The sequence below is a fragment of the Lates calcarifer genome, linkage group LG5 (assembly GCF_001640805.2).
Source record: "Lates calcarifer isolate ASB-BC8 linkage group LG5, TLL_Latcal_v3, whole genome shotgun sequence".
Classification (NCBI taxonomy): Eukaryota; Metazoa; Chordata; class Actinopteri; family Centropomidae; genus Lates; species Lates calcarifer.
Window position 1 is genome coordinate 7,719,955 of NC_066837.1, and position 17,890 is coordinate 7,737,844.

A 17,890-nucleotide genomic window follows, 5' to 3' on the forward strand; every position below is an offset into this window, starting at 1 on the left:
GCTTCTAGTAACTCAGTACTCTTAGAAATAACTCCCAGCTATTCAAAACAGCTGAGATGACTGAGCCTGTGAAAGTAGCCTTGCCTGTGTGTGTGAACTTAAAGCTAAAGGGGTAATCCATAAGGGGAGGTTTCTGTTTGGCTATTTTAAATCAAAACATATGGGGGAACCACCATCTTTTCAATCCACTGAAAAATTCCCAGAGTCCCAGAATGTAGTAGTATAATCACTTCCAGGCTATCAAACAGGCAAAACAATGCAAGTTTCTAGTTTTTAGGTGTATCAATTAAAGATTTAGACCTGATATTAGCTGCACTGAAATTCTTCCATACAAGATTCATTCCAACCCCTTCAGTCCAGCTCTGGAGAGCCTGAGATTACTTTGTGAAAATCTTTTCACGGATTCCATGAATGAAATAGCTTAAATAAAATATATTCCTATAAACAAACACTAATCAGCCTTTTAATTTAAGTAAGGGAGAATACCATCAAGGTGTACATTTCACAATTGTAATAAATAATGCAGAAGCAAAGTAGCAACTGACATGAACTGGGGGGTGGTTAATTATCTTTGTGGTAAATACAAGCAAAGTGAAGGTTTCTAGTGGTAATATCCTGGTTTTCAGTTCAAAAAACATCATTACACCATTCTCATCCTGTTCACCCCCACACTGTCTCTACATCAGCCAGAAATGAGGCTGCAACCTTTGCCAAACACCAGAGGCATTACTAGAAAAAACAAACACATGAATGCTAACTCCCTCGCTCACACGGCTGGATAATGTCCATGTGAAGCAAGCGGCAGTTCATTACTAGGTAAAGTCTGTGGTACGGTCTGGGCATAGCTGCAACAAACACCCACAAACCTGTAGGCCATGTATTACTGTATGAACATGACTTTCAGATCATTGCCTCCCTCTGGTGTCTAAGACTGGAACAACAGTGCTGCACTGCAAAATCCCACAAGATCTTGTCAAAGGCAGGTTTATAGAGAAGAAAGATTCTATTGTGCTGGCAGGATAATACTTCAATTTTAACAGGTGGTTGAAGAACCCTTTCCTTAAGCATGTCAAATCTACAATGCTAATTGCAACAAACCAAAACATCCATCAACATTTGACTTAAATGGCTTTACTGTAGATGATACAGGTATTTACTGTGTCAGTCTGTTGGTGGTATGATGTTACCTTGTCACCTTGAAACTTACATCTTTACTATTTTCACATCAAGTATCACAATGAAACAAGTCCATTATTGTTCTTTGTGTGTTTTCTGTATAATCTAATGTCTCAATAATGTCACATAAACTAAACTTTATTAAGCTAGAAGGAGCAGAGGCAATAAATAATCATTACCTTAGGGATGAGTAAAAAAAAGTTTTCATTTAGGTCGTAACTGTGCAGCTCTAGCAAAGTTAGAGAAAAGAAGACAGGCAACGAGGGACTGCTGAGCAAAGAACAATTCAACGGACGAGTGGAGGTGTATCGGGAGATAATGAGGGCTTCTGTGAAAACAAACTGTCATCAATATATATTGGTAGTGACTCAAACTAGTTGCTTTCATGTGGGAGGATGAGAACATTGGTCCTTTGTGGCTCATCTCTGCCTGTGTGACAAGGCCAGTGTGTGGGAGACACCACCTACAATACGCAGGCAGCCTTTTCTTTGGAAAAAAAACATTTAATTAGCAACGATGAACGGTGTTGTGTGTTTGAAGAAAAATGAAAAACTGGATGTGCCTCAGATTGTCCAAGTTTGCCACAGTAAAAACAATTTGGCTGATGAGTTATTACTCACTCCTCTTTCAAACAGCAAAACATGAACATTTCTCACTTACTGAACAGCCTGCAATACAGTGCACATTACTGTATAGTGGTATAAGCCAATAAAAGTCCAGTTCATATGCATACAGGTCAAAAACATAACATATACATATAGGACGCTTTCATTTCCTATGGTTGTAGAAACTGTAGGTGTACAAGGACAAAAAAGTATTATTTCAACCTTGTACAAATCATACAGTCTCCCAGGCAGTTAACCCACACACACTAGAATGAGTGGCTGCCCACTCTCTTTGAACATACTGTCATAACTATTCACAAAGTAAAAGCCATTTTCATGTTGGTGTTTGAAAATTTGATAAGACGTGACAAAAAAAATGGAGAAAGAGCAAGGACTCGTGAGCAACTATGAATGATATAAACAGATATGAGAGAGAGATTGGTGTTAAATAGATAAGTTAATTACAGATTAAATTAGGTAGATGTACGCAAACACTGTGTCTGCCTAACAGACGGCTGAGGCGTGATACTGAAAAGGTGCAGTAATTAGTTTTTTAGCAAAACAAAATGTACTTAACATATCAGACACCTACCTCATAATATTAATGTTTTACCTTCTTTTAATCCAGATAAATCAATGCATTATTCAGTAAGTGTTGGTGTCAAATTAACACTTTGCCCTCATCGTGCCCCCACTGCTTTTCCTTATCACAGCTCCGCAGATCTATTTGCCACCAAAGGTCTCTCATGAGTCACTATGAGACATCTAATCCTGTAAAATCACATAATGCCTTAGTCACTGGCCATAAGTGATATGTTCAAATGAATTCTAAGATGGCAGGCAGCAGTGTACTGTAGGGATCCTAAAATGGGCATAATATGATCCTGTTTATTCTTGTCACATTTAAAAAAAAAAACGGAAATAACAATAAAATCTGAAGATTTGAAGATCTGATTTTGGTTTGGAAACAAGTGTCTATTTCTTTAAATGTCTACCGACATCTCTTAAACCGTGTAATAAAATCAGTTAACTTTAATTTGAAGATTTAAAGCTGTTAAAATAGAACAGTAAAAAGTATTCACATACACTTGGGCAAAATAACAAACTGCACATGAAAAAGAGCAACTCACTCTGCGCACCATTCATGTAGAGTAATGAAAATAGTGAACATCAAAAACCAAACTGCCCATTTCCTTAATTTTTTACAGTCCAACAAATAAAAGTTAGTTTAAATGTTAGTCTCAAGCCTGCCTGCTGTTTCGTCTGTGAAGCTGAGCAGTATAAAGGGTTACAAATCCAAGTGGATAGAGTAGTAGTAGTAATTGTATATTCACAGCTCCTGGGGGTTCCCACACAGCCTTCATTTTAATGGTTTAGACATTTGCTAATGTCAATTTTTTGCCACAAAAAGCAAATCACAGTGTGAGACCTTACAGGCATTTTAAATGTAATCACTGTTTCTTACTTTTCATATCTCTGAAAGAATGTAAGTAGGAGCAGCTTCCATTGGGGTTTGTGCCATTAACAGTTTTCTTACAATGTTTTTTAGCTGACCTTTAACACTTAAAGAATCTTACAACTTTTTTCCAGTCACCAATGTCAAATAAATCTGCCCCCAGGGACTAATGTATATGACACAATATACTGATATCAACACCTGCTACAGCTCATGTTAACCCATCAGCATATATTCAAAATTCTGAATCTCGTGATGCACGCCCTTTTTAGTACCTTTGAATAGACAGGCATCTGCCTTAAATGTAAATCATAAGTTTTGACTCAACTCCAGAGTGTCTTTGCACATTAGGCCTGCGGGGATGTTAAAGCACAGCTTAAATGTTGATTCATGAAGCTCTATAAGAATTTAGAAAGTTAAATGATCAGACCCGGGGGATCACATCACTGGCACAAGGTCAAAAGACAGGACTATCAAGTGAGAAGAGGAGATGAAGCGTCTAATTCTGGTGACCTGAGCCTGCAGCACCTGGAGCCTGGGAACACAATCTGTCCTCACCAGAGACATGTTAAGACATGTACAGAGAGCTGAACACCATCATGTTTTAGGTTTTTACAGCACTGCTTTCCCAGAGGAATCGAGGGAGAAATTAGGCAGGACAACAATAGTAAAAGAATGTAATGATGCATGGAAATATATTTTTTTCTTTTTCTTTCCAAGAAAGGACACTTGAACTCTCTCCTAGAGGTAGCTAAAGTACATAGAGTAGATTTTCCACTGCCAGCCTCCTATATTAGTCACCACACTGACATTACACCTAAACACAGTGGCAGTAAATGGTGATCTACTGCTTTAGCACCACTCCTAATTCCAGGCATACAAGGTCCACAGCTGAACAAAATGTGTACATTCAACATCAAAGCCAGCTGGCTCACTACGGCAACTAAGACCCTGACAAACCTATCTGACAGCTGTGTCAGATGGTGAGAGGCACACAGGAGCAAATTCAGACTATCTGCTATATTTAGGCCAGTATAAGCAAGGGTGATCTGCATCAAAGGCTCTGCCACACATAGCATCGCTCTATACTGAGAACACAGGTATGACATACAATAACAGGAAACAACTGTGCCAGTTAAGGGAGGCACAGTGCTCTTCAGCAGCAATAATAAAACTTCTTCAATGTGCAGCTTGCCATTGTCAGAGGGGTGCAGTGTACCAGTCATGAGACACTACACCACTGATGACAAATCCGTCACAGCTATAGTCATTACTGTCTGGTGAGATGGGAGCATTATCTCTAGTGTCCTCTATGCTGCCTCCGGTGAATGAAGGAGAATCTATGATATAAAACAATGCTCACATAACTATTGTTAAATGACACAAAATACAAATATTTGCCTCTTGTATTACCTTTGGGAAAACAGGAAACTGTAGCAGAGAAATACTGGATAAAGGGGGGCTGATTTTCATTTATATGCATAATAAATTCACTCACTTTAATAAGGACTGTACTGAAGTGTGCTGATGCAACACATTAGTAATACTTAGAGAGATCTCATTTAATTTACTGGTTTGCACTTGTAATAATCTATGTCAGTGCATTGCAACCACACAAATATGAATATCATCCCTAGCTTCTTGAAAACATCTTGGCAAGCTTCATTTCCTCCTTTTAAATACAGACGCGGTGAAGGCCACTCAAACATACTCAACAAGTAGTTGTGTCATCAGTCATCACTGACACAAGACACCAGCATTAACATCCAAACACTGGGGCTGTGCACCATCAGAGCCTTTTGAACCGAGCACATTAGTTCTGCTGCTGAGGAAAGATCTGACAATTTGTTACACACGTCTTTTGAATGTCAAGCGCAACTTTGTTTCCAGCTACAATCGTCACTCATCACATCAAACAGTGAGGCATGAACAGGCTTGAACTTTTAACAGGACCTAAAAAGAAGCAACTACGCACTGTGGCTGCTTTATTGACACTGGTGATAAATGTTGCAATTCAGTATTTATACAGAGCTTCCTGTATGCTTCTACTGAGTTTCAAGTGATGATGGAAGTGATATAATGTGCATCATATTATATTTCCATTAAAATTGTCTATGGATGATGGACTTTTATCTTGTAGAAAATGTAGGAAAACCAGCCAGCATTGTAAGAGAGTTGTAATGGCCCTTCTTTAAATAGCCTTTGCTTTCCTTGTACCCAAGATCAATTAATTCTGACTAAATAATTACAGATGGGTGACAAAGGAAAAGCTAACATAACATGTCTGTAAAAACTACAGTTAAGCACGAGTACTCCACAAGTACCACAGCAAGCTACTGGCAAAATAGTTGTAAAATCAATACAATCATTAATTTCAAAAATAAACACACTGCACCCATCTCACTAAAGAACAGATCAGTGTCACCGAGCTGTCACACCTTTTTTGCCCAATTTTAAAAATTTAGTTAGAAAATCAAAGCATCACCTCTCCCACTAATACAGAAGCGTGACTTGTTTACAGTTTTCAGAACTTAAATCCATCTTTTCTGGGTCAGCGTTGCTGGAAATTGCCTTCATCAGTGTTACTCAATGACTTGTATTTGAGTACTGCTTCTACTAGGAAGGTAAGGTCACTGCCTGTTAAAGAGCAGTAACACACTCAAACCAAAAGAGGGAGCTGCTGTTTTAAATATGAACCAAGAGCTGCTGGTGCAGTATGTTGTGGGGAAGTGATGTGATGATAATCAAAAACTGCCTGTGACTAAATGTTTTGCCTCCCTCTCTTAAAGGGTCAATTCACCCAAAGTATTGTGCAGTGATATCCTACCATGTAAGTGGGAAGTGGTTTTATATGTCTAAGTTTTATGATATCCCTCCTTCTCAAATTTTAGCCTCCAAATCAATGCAAAGGAGGACAATGGGATTTTTATGTGGTTCTCACAGCATTGCAAAATGACTGAGACAAATTTTAATAGCAATGGAAACAGTACCCCTGCTACTTTGGATAATCCACAGAGAGAATCTACTTCTGCAGAAGAGAGAAGTTCCACTAAAAACTGTTCAACAAACAACAGCTGTGCTTACCTTCTTGTTGGAAGAGCTTTGGTGTGTACAACCCGAGTCCAGGTTGTTGTTGGGGGCAGACACATTGTTCCTGAGAGAGGGAGACCGTAGCCCTTCCTCCCCTTCTCCTTCCTCCTCCTCCTCCTCCTCCCTCCCACTCTCCACAGAATGTTCAAAGTCATCACTGTCTTGGTCCATCTCTTCCTCATCCTCTTCCTCCTCCTCTTCCTCCTCACCCTCTTCCCTCTCCTCTTCCTCCCTTCCCTGTTCCTCCCCTCCCTCTGTCCTCTCCTCTGCCTCCTCCTCCTCCTGGTGGCCACTGCTGTTGTTGTTCTCCTCCTCTTCCTCCTCCTCCTCCTCCTCTTCGCCCAGTGGCTGACCTCGCAGCTGCCTCTGCTGCGTCCCCCACACCCATCGGGCTCCTTTCTCCCCTCCGTTCACTTCGTTGGGCGGGCCGTCTTCATCTTCTTCCCCTTCCTCATCTCCCCGAGGGCCGTTGCTGGCTCCCGACTCGCTGGGTGCCCATGGTTGTTCTCTCCCACCATCAACCTGTGACGCCTCAGGCTGTGAAACAAAATAAAGAAAAAAAATACAATGTCTCTGGGGAAAGGTCTGATGAAAAATGCAATCTGTTGCACTTGTACTTGCTCAAAATCCCTGTTTTGTTACTGATGTGCAAATATAATAATATATAAGTACAAGCTTTCAAGACATTTCCACCATCACCTGAGATCCATAACTCACTAATCTACTTACCTACCTAAAGGTTTATATTTCATAAGCTTCTGTGTCACTATAATATGACTTCTTGATTGTCAGTTGGCCTTACCCTCTGCTGCAGCTGCTCTTCCTCCTCTACTACCCGGTTCATGTGCTCATCCTCGTCGCCCTCCTCTGCGGCCTGCTGGGGTGCCCGGGCTGTGGAGGAGGCGTTACCTCGCACTGCCGGACCCCCCGGCCCCCGACTCCGCCTGCTGCTGCTGCCCCCCGACAGCAGATCCTGGTTCATTTCCAAAAGCCAGCTTGCTACCTCCTGGACCTTCGCTAGGCTGTCTGAGGAGGAGAAGGGCTTGACATTCTGCAACACAAAAAAGGACAAAAGACACATGATTTAAATATGTTCATTGTTTTTCCTCTGTATACACCTAGCATGTGTTTCTGAGGCAAAAATAACTCAACTGCTGAAGAGAAAGACTCATTCCATACAAACATATGCTCAACTGCTTTTTCCTCCAAAAGAAAGTGTGAATATCCCTCTTCATGTTCATATTCCTCTGAATTAAAAAATAATAGACATTAAACATTTGCTTGTGCTTCTCAGCAGCAGACAAGAAAAAAGGTGGTAGTGATTGTGTTTGGCTTCAGATCACACAGCATTGGATGCTCTGCCTCACATGAGGACGGATGGGCAGAATAGCCTCAAGAGCTACCAGTGTTCCAACTTCCAACAAAGCCAATAAACAAAGTCCAATCTGTCAAATACAAAAGCAAAACATGGCTTAAATGTACCAGAGGCTTGTCCAACAATTGTCCTTAAGATTTATGTTGTCCACAAGCTTTGGAAAAATGAAAGACATTTTGTTTATCTTCTAAATCTGCTGTGTTGCTGCTATGTATTTATCAGTTTATGAAGGCAGACCTACTGAACAAACAAGTCAGATGGCTCGCTTTGAAAATATATCAAATTATATGTGGAACAGAAGGATAGGCACCAGAGCTTTATCTACAATGAGACAGCTTCACCTTCTGACGCAGAGTCACAGACGCCAGCAATGCAGACAAGAATCCAACTCGGCAACAGTACTAGTCTGTGACCAGCAAAGCATCAGATCTCTTCTTTCTGTCCTTACATGCCTGCACTTATGGCAACATTTAAGCACATACGATGCAGCAAGACAGTGACACGTGGTTAAGCTATTCGAAATGACACATGCAGACACAGGGCAAGGGTGGCTGAGAGGTGAGACTGTGGGAAGCAGGCACAAGCATCAAACATCAGAAATGCTAATCAAGAGAAAGACGCCGCTGCTGCAGTCACCAATGCACTGATCTCACGGTTTCTTTCCAGATAATCACTCTCATACCTAAAGTCAGGATATTGGCACACACACACATACACACAAGTTCTTGGAAAAATAACAATGAGTGACTGTGAGGAGAGTCAGATGCACAAGACAAGGAAACTGTGGCAAAGAAGTCACACAGTGAGGTGATTAAGAAAGCTAAAGTGGGAGCAGAGCGATACCCATTCCAAGATATGTGCAGCATAACATGTTCATCTTTTGGGTGATGTATATTTAAAAGTATTGTTGCTGTTTCCTTGCTGAGGCATAAATGTTATACCATGTTGGCTGCAGAAAGTTTTCCATTCAGAAATAAATTTGTTTAGAGCCATAATGTTTTATTTGATTTATTTAGGAATCAGTCCAAAACTGCAAGCCTCTCTTAAATGGTCACAGGGCAAAAATCAAAAGCTATTACAAAATTACAATCAAAATAAAAGAGTCTACAGTTTGTGGGGTGTTGTGTGTTGTACAGATTGTAAAGCCCTCTGAGGAAAAGTTGTGATTTTGGGTTACGTATATAAAACTGACTCAGTTCTTTCTCTGAAAAACTGCCAAATCAGAAAATCTTAGTTGTCACCGTGACTGCCACTCACAAAGCCACACAGACACAAGATGTCACTGAAATTACTTAATTGTTGCATTTAAGGTCCAAACATGTGGGGAATGTATTTAATTTCCACTTCCATTGAATGTAAGTGTTAAATGTTTACTAAAACTAGACAAAAACTAGCTTTATGAATCAGGTGATATTTCCATTGAGTTAAATCTTTTCATTCAATCAACAGGTCAGAGTCAGAGTCAAGGTCAAAAACAAAAGTCTAAGGGAGGTGAAACTTCTTTTTAAGCACTGTACTGTGTTCTCTGGGGTCTGGTTCTATTTAGTAACATTTAAATCAGTGACTTGTGAAACCACACACAACTTACTCAGAAGCACTTCAACTTAAGATACAAATTATATTCGTCTGACTCAATATTTCAAGCGGCAAAAATAAAGGTAAGTGGGATGTGTGATTTGTGGACTTGTTTAGTCCAAGTCGCAGTGGGCTGAGTAGGTAGCATGAAAAGCAACTCCATCTTTAAGATTTTTTAGTATCAATTACTTCCACCAAGACATGTGATGTGTTTAAGATAAGCTTTAAAAGAAAGAAAAAAAGAAAGAAAGAGGAGTGCTAGAGTGGAGTTACTTTATGCAACAGCACCGAATGCATTAGTGGGAGTGAAGCTTTGTCAGACCAAATAAATGACAGATATTCTGCAAGTCATAAAAAAGTATATCAACTACAGATTGCTTGCCAGTGTCTCACAAGGCAGTTAAAACGTCATTACAGTTGAACACACACTTCCTTCCTGTCACATAACTCTGTAAAATGTGATTTAGCCCCACATCGATGGGCGTGTTGTTACATAAATTCTCAAAGCAGACCACAGTAAAGATGAAAAGGTTTTCTGAACAGTTGCAAGCAACACAGAGGAGGGCAGTTTGGCACAGATTGTTCAGCCTGACTCCTCATCAGTTACCAATAATTTGAGGTTTTCTGCATTTATAATCAGTCGAATGGCTGTTCACTACTGGGCACATGAACTCAGAGGTTCACTACTGGTCACACACTGTATGAGACTGTTAAATTGTATATAATCTTGGCTAATGTTGCTTTAAAAGGTGTCAATGTGTCTTTCCAATGCCCACATGAGCTCTCTTGCTAATCTTAACTATGACAAATTAAGAATCAACTAGGCAGGCTGCAGTTCCAAATCTCCTCACTGTACTACATTAAGAGATGAGAAAATATTTTTGTGAGGCTCACGTACTTTATCTGTTTCAGTGCAAACCAATCGCTTTGACCTTGAGGAAAAGAGTCACTGGTCCTTTTGTATGGCTTCTCCTCCTCTATGGTGTATAGTCCCAGTGCTGTGGTGGGAAGCATTAGACTGATCTCAGATTGCATCCCCCTTCTCCCCCTCGTCACCCCTCCTCCCTCCCCCTCCCCTTGGGACTGCCAGTTCATTGCTGTGAGCTGAGAAGAGGAAGGCTATGAATAGCTAAAGTTGTCCCTGCCTTTTACCGGAACGACCGAGGTTCCGTAATTAGTTTCCTAAACACAGCATGAAATTTGTTTGTTGTTATTGACGTTCAAACAGCTATGAGCGGTGGAAACAGGGCGAGAAAGATTAACACACAATAAAAGTGTGACACTGATGAAATGGGACAGATGCAATACTCAGTTTGGATGTTTGGATGATTTAGTGTTCTGTGGCAATTACAGCTGAAAAACTGTTATTCTAAAGTTATTCTAAAGTTTTTTCCTAATCATGTCATTATCATTCACCCTTGCCCAATAAATCATTTCAGAACAGCAGCATGTATATTACACAAACTGTCATTCTCTTGAAGCATATCAAGTGGCCGAATTGGTGTTTTCATGCAGCTAATACACAGAAAGATAAAATTCCAGTAACACTCGTGGTGAACAAAGATTCTGCACATGGCCTTTAGAATTGCACACACAAGTTTCATTCATCAGTCGCTATTCTTAGTCCAGCAAGAGCTGTGAAGTAGACAAAAATAGCTTTGGGAAGCAGGTGTGAATTTGTGTCTCCTGGAGCAAACAGGTGACACAGGTGCCCAGGAGACAGAGAGAGCCTCTGGAGCACAAACACAGAAAATAAGACCTGTTCATCTTTTTTTTTTTTTTTTTAAATCACTGCTACAACTATTTTATTTGAGAAACGAGGGACAAAATTCCCTGGAATGACCTGGTGCATCTTACATTCTACCAACATGTCATATTAAACAGATAATAATCAAAGTTGCTCTAATCAATATCAAGGAAGGAAAAAAGAAAGAAAGAAAGAAAGAAAGCTCCATATGAATACTGATGTTTTTCTGCCTCCGTTGGATGTATAAAAGTAAGTACTAAGTGTGTTAATATGACATTTATAGCTTTATCTTGTGATCCCAAGTGGCAAAAAATATATAAATAAATTTCAATTAAAAGGTTACAAAATTTTAATCCTGCTTTAACAAACACAAAGTTTTACTTTCTTTAAAGTTGTTGTGCAACTCAAATAAATTAGTATATGGCACGCCAAGTTAGACACCATCTCTTTAATTGTGCCCTTAAGCATGTTACTTTCAATGTTTCTTTCTGGCCAACAGATTTTTCTTTTTCTTAGGATAATAAGATGTATGTAGACCAGCATTGATGGTGTGTGCCCAGCAGTCTGGCAGTGCAACATACATCCAGACAGTCCCTGGAGGAGCTGCTGATGGGGAGGGGATGGGATTTCTTCAGAGTGCTGTGCCAAGTTGGCACTTCACAGATAAAGCCACAGCTGTGGTACACACAGACTTTACTTTAGCCTTGTGTACAGACTCAACATGGAGCACTTCAGCGAGAGTGTGCTTCTCTTGGGTGGACTTGGACAGAGTTCTCCACATGCTGTGATTTGTGGCCAACAGGTATGCATTAACCTTGTACAGCATCAGAGCAGCGGCTGACTTGCCAGCATCATCACACAGCTTACATCCAAACTAGTTTCCTACGGCCGTAGAATGACACCAAAAACACAAGTCAGTAGTACCCTTTATGAGCTACATCATAACAATCTAGTGTTCACTGTTAAAACAACTAAACCACTGAGTCAAGGCTGATTCAAACTAAACCCAAAGGCAGTCTGAAACTGCATTTACTCAGAGAGGCGTGACAGGTAACACAGCGGCGTTAGTCAGTGTCTGTCCCGTTGCTCTCCCTTTTACACAGGCACTGATTCAGGCTCTGTGACTACCTCTGCTGCTGGCTTAAAGGCAGAATAACAATGCCCACCATTCGCATTTGTACCATTTATACAAGACAGCAAGTCGGAATAAAGGCACAATATTCAAAATAAATGAATAAATGAATAGGCTGTATAAAAGAGGCTTAAAATGCAATCTAATCGTGGCTGTAATGGTTTGTGCAAGAAGTAAACAACTTGAAATTAGCAATAAATCTGATTTTACTGAATTATTTCTAGTAAATGCGCAGAAAAGGCGGCACAGTTGTGCAGTGGTTAGCACTGAGTCACCTCACAGCCAGAAGTTTTCTGGGTTCGAGCCCCGCCCTAGGTCTGCTGGGATAGGCTCCAGCCACGCCGCTGCAACCCTTAACGGATAAGTGGTATAGATAATGAATGAATGAATAAATGAAATGCACAGTATAAGGTCAAGAAAGGCCAAGAAGTTGTAATAGTAGTTCTTTTCAAATGTAAAATGTCTCACACAGTACATATCTTGGTCACAACTCTTATCAAAAATCAATTTAATGGATCCTTATCAAAGATGTCTGTTTAAGTTATGGGTTTATGAAAATAAATTACTATTGATCAAGATATCCATATCAGATTTTTTTTAATTCTAAAATATTGATAGTCAGGATATAGAAGAAAGGCATTCATTTTTACAGATGCACAGATTAATCTTGATTTCAGCTTAAATACCCATTTTAGGATTGAGAAACCAATGAGAAAGCAATATTTCATATATAAGACAGATAAGACAAAACTTTCTCTCCAGTTAAATGCAACACAACAAACTTTATCACATCTATCATTAAAGTATGGTTTAATAGTGTGGGAAGATTCTCTTCTTGTCCTAGTAACGGAGGTAAAATTATGCACTGAAATGATTCTGACTAAAGTAATATGAAATATACTTGTTGGTGAATCAATGATGCCTGGGTTGAATATCTAAAAAGTATCTATATAAAAAAATAACTACTTCAAATCATACGAGATTAAAATCCTTGTGATGGATTGTGAAAACTAAGATCCTGGGGGGCTACAGTGTGACAGTAATTTCCAGCACTGAAAAGATGAAACCTGGCATAAAAGGAGGATCAATCGTTTCAAGGCTACTGGATACAGCCAGAACATAAACCTTGTTGAGAATAAGGAAAGAAAATTAGAGGACTGAGCTGAAACCCCCCAAATGGCAGCAATAAATCACACCAATGTGACCTTAATAGAACAGTGGGAGAGAGTGGAGAAAATATTGGCTGTTCACAGAGCACATAGTAACAGATATAGATCGAGTAGCAGATGTATAGTGGCCCCACTTAGATTCTCAAATATTAACAGTGGGACATGAGCAAAGACTGAACAAACCAATGTAAGTGTTCGAAAGCTAAAGAACACATTCAACTGTAACATACCAGCCTCCTGAGTAACCGCAACAATGTGACACAAAAGCAAATGAGAGTTAATGAGGATTTTGACTTATGCAATTATGAATTCTTTGAGCCATGAAATGCAATAAGAGGGACAATTTCCAGGATTCTTAGAGAGTCTAGTTATCCTTTAAATACACAGTGTTTGTTAATACCTTTGTGTCTTCAGTTCAATGCAGAAGCTATTAATCGATGGCTCTATTTCGAGCTGGTGCCTTGTGATGTCTCAGAGGAAGAAAGTGAAACCTCACTTCCTGAGCTGCTTGACAGAGGGACAACGTTTTTTTTCTCCACATTTGTTTTGCAGTGAAGCACCTTCATCCTGTGACATTGCTTTCTTGGGAAAACAATGACTTGCCCAATAACACCACAACATTTTCCTTTGCGGATTTCTATCATTACTCACGAGAGCATGAATCTTCTTGGAAACTAGGAGAATCAATCTCCTCTACTGTGAGAATGGCCAACTGCCAGAGGGAGTCTGGAAGGGACTTAAAATCCCACTCAGTGCCAGCCAACTATTAAAACAACCATGTGCATAACAAGCAATGAAACAAGCAAAGTGTTAGAAGCAAAGTCATTCACACACACTGGCACGTGCACACAAGCACTCAGGCACACACACAATCTTGTTTGGCTTTTATTTGTTCCATTAGAAAAAGCTTTTTCTCCAACTGAGGAGGGGCAGCAATCACTGTAAACCACAGGCAGACTGAAGGCATCCATTTAAATGACTCTGCTGGCTGAAAGCAAGTCCACTGTTGTCAAGGCAGCAAGACAGCCATTAAATCACCTGGTTCCATTAAAGAATCAATTACTGTGCCGCTCTCCGTGGTAGAACAGTTCTTATACCTGAGAAATCGTTTCGGACAACCAAAGAAGATAAACAAGAATGCTGCGCTTCTCACACGGTGTTCTCTGCAATATGCTGTCAGGCCCCATATGTTTCCTGCATTACACACCGGTTATAACACGTGAGTATCATATAATGCCATCTGATTAGGAGGCACGAAGACACAGATGTGGCTGTGTCGGTGGGCGCTGACGCACTGTTACCTTTGGTTGAGGTGGGCAGCCAGTGGCCAGTCTCTGCAGCTGTTCTGAAGTATGGCTGCAGGAGAGGAGATCTGAGCAGCAAGCTGTGCGGCCCAGTCTCTTCATCAGAGAGGAGATGATGCTGCAGCCACAGCCACACATCGACTTGCTCATTAGTAGCCTGGCTGTTTTCTGGGGTTAGAAGATGTGTGGGGGGTTCCAAAAAAAAAAAGGCTAGCTGTAAGCCGCAGCCACTTCCTGGTCCTTGCTGAATTCACTCAGTTGTCCTGATGATGCTCCTTTTGTGATGTATTCCACATGGTGCAGCTGAGCCACAGGTCCTCCGTCACTGAGATCAGGCAGGTTTTATCTACAGTCAATACATAATACAGATGCCGACGCTCACCTTAATCCACAGTGAAGGCACTTGAGTTGGGAAGTACAGTTTGTCGGTCCATTTCCCTCGTGATTGCTTTCCCACTTACTCCACTCCCTCTGCTGTACTTCTGTCTCTGAGCAGACACACGCCTCCTGCTGTAGCTCCCCCTTTTTGCCAAACTCACTCCCATCCACAAAACACCTTCTCCTGATCTTGTAAATAATACACAGGATGCTGTGTCTACCACTACTCCCTCCTGTCTCCCACAATTTCCATCCGTTTCTTCCCACTCCCTCCACTGCCTTCGGCTGCTGTGCAATGAGGATGCTATCCCCGTCAACGCTGCTGTCACCACTGTACATCCCCCCACCCCCCACCCCTTCTCTCCCTCCAACCACCACCAGCAGCAGCTCCAGCGGTAAACCACTCAGTCTGAGCTCCTCCAACTTGCCGATAAAAGTGCTTCGCTCATATGACATTAAAGCTCCTAGTTTTACCATTAATTGAGGAAGCAGCAGAGAGAATATTGTAAGAAATCTAAGCCACTCTGCATGCACCAGAAGGACTGATAAGCAGGATACAGTCGGGATGCAGTGGGGGAGGGGCCCAGGGTAAGCATTTAGGAGACAATAACTGAGCAGACAGGATTGTTATGGTAATAATCTGTCACTGCAGTCAAGATGCTGCTGATGATCGCTGTAATAATTCAGTGAAATTAAATGGACACTTTAAAGGCTGAAAATCCTCATAATATGACCGTTTCTCTAATTGATCAAGAAAAGCTGAAAAGGTAAGTGGAAATTAAACACTGGGAAATCTGCAGATATTAATCTCCATCACAGTAATCTACGGTTATTAGGCTTTTATTAGATTAACTAGATAGAGCACAATATCATATAGTACATACAGCTTGCACATCTGTGATTAGTGCCATTTAAACATCTGCAAGTGCGTGCTTTTTAATTCTCCTCACGTCCCAACATCTGTCTCAGCTTCAATGATACTGCACATTCCCTGCTCAGCTCATCAGCTCACAGATGTTTAACCTTTTGAGTCTTGTGCTGTGCAGGAAAGACATGAACATCATTTAGCACAGAAGCTAATAGTTACCAGAGCTGATGAAGCCCGAAGGCCTTGAGGGAGGGAAAGATAGCGAGAGGGAGGGGCAGTAACAATGGCAAAGCAAAGATAGGCTGACAAAAGCTGAGAATGGGCCCTCTGTTAAAGGAACGGCAGCAGTTTGCTATTTATAGCATATAACACAAAATAACATCAAGTGATTAAATCATTGTCTCCCATCACCACACCAATATGAAGACAAGGAACAAGGAGAAAATGCTAAAGGATATGCAAATGCCATAAAACACTATACTGTGTCCCATGCTTGGCTACAATGAGCAGATGTTTTTTCACAATAACATCACATAATAATTACCGTATTCGTGAGTAATCAACTGGGACATCAAAACAAGAAGACACCATATCAATACTTCTAGCACTGGATTCTAAACATACTGTGATTTCTTAAAATATAATGATTCTATAATATTGAGGTTTAAAGCTGAAACCACTAGTAGTAACTGATCAATCGATCAACAGAAAATTCCTTTTTTTAAGGAATTTATGATCCCCGCTCCCCCGCTTCCAAAATGTGAGGATTCTGGTGATTTTCTTTGTCTTATATCACCAGTTCTGACACTGTGGGGCCTGCTCAGACACAAATGTTGTAGTCTATATTTGCTTACATTTTGGCAAAATCTACACAACTAAGAGCATGAGAAATTAGCTATTAGCACTTCCTGTTTGCCGTGTAACTATGCATGTACAGTAAGCTATCCTGGATTACTTACTGAACGTGATGTTTCTGGAAGTATAATGTGATGTCTACTCATAATGGACATCAAAGATAATACATCACAGGTTAAATCACAGTGGATCTAAAAATGAGCTAAGATTTGACCAAGTTTTGACTCCAAAAAGGAGGAACAACGTTTGACGCAATTACCAGCTGTTGACCATGTTGATAACCTGGCCAAATCAGTGGGTCAGACTACAATAAATAACCTCCAACTGTTTTCAGAAACCCAGGAGCACCTGTTCCATTTCACCTGAAAGAGTATCTTTGCCTCATGTCTCTCCCTCAGTGTCTCCTCTTCAAGTCTCCCCTGCCACCCTGGGGAGGTGCATCTCTCAGTCTGGAAACCTCTGTCTTGTATGATAATGATCTGGACTTTGGAACAAAAACTATCTGAAGACGTCTTGGGAAGTTATGACAGACATATTTCACTATTTCCTGACATTTTCTAGCCAAAAGGGTTGTAATAATAACTTATGTGTTTCTGGTTACTATGCAGGATAGTTATAGATTGATAGAATGATAAATCAATAATATTTCTATTGAAAGTAATATTGGTGCGCCTTCAAAGATTTCAGTGTTAATCTTACAAGCAGGTGGAGGGAAGTTGGCAGATAAAGCATCGGGGTTTCTAATTTTTTCTTCCACGTCATTTGCCACTTTATATTTTGGAGTGAGATGAGTTTACGTTTATCACAATAACTGACTTTGTCATGAGTGTTTGAGTATCAGCCTCCATCTCCAAGTGAATTAGTAAAGTTCATGACAAATAAAGGAAAAATAAAACAGCACTGCTATAATTAAATTCATATTTTTCCCCAACCCTTAGACATCACAGATGTGTTACTGCATATGCACCTGGGCTGTCCCCACCCTGTTCATTATTCACCATACTGCCTGGGAGATCCACTCTAAAATCGACTGCCATTAGTCTCTTTTTAGGGGAATATTACAAAAATGACAAGAACTGTTATTGTTCCATCAATTTATCTGGGTGAAGTGCATCATGCTTTCGGTGTGCAGCTGTGACCGCCTGCCAATTGCGCCCAAC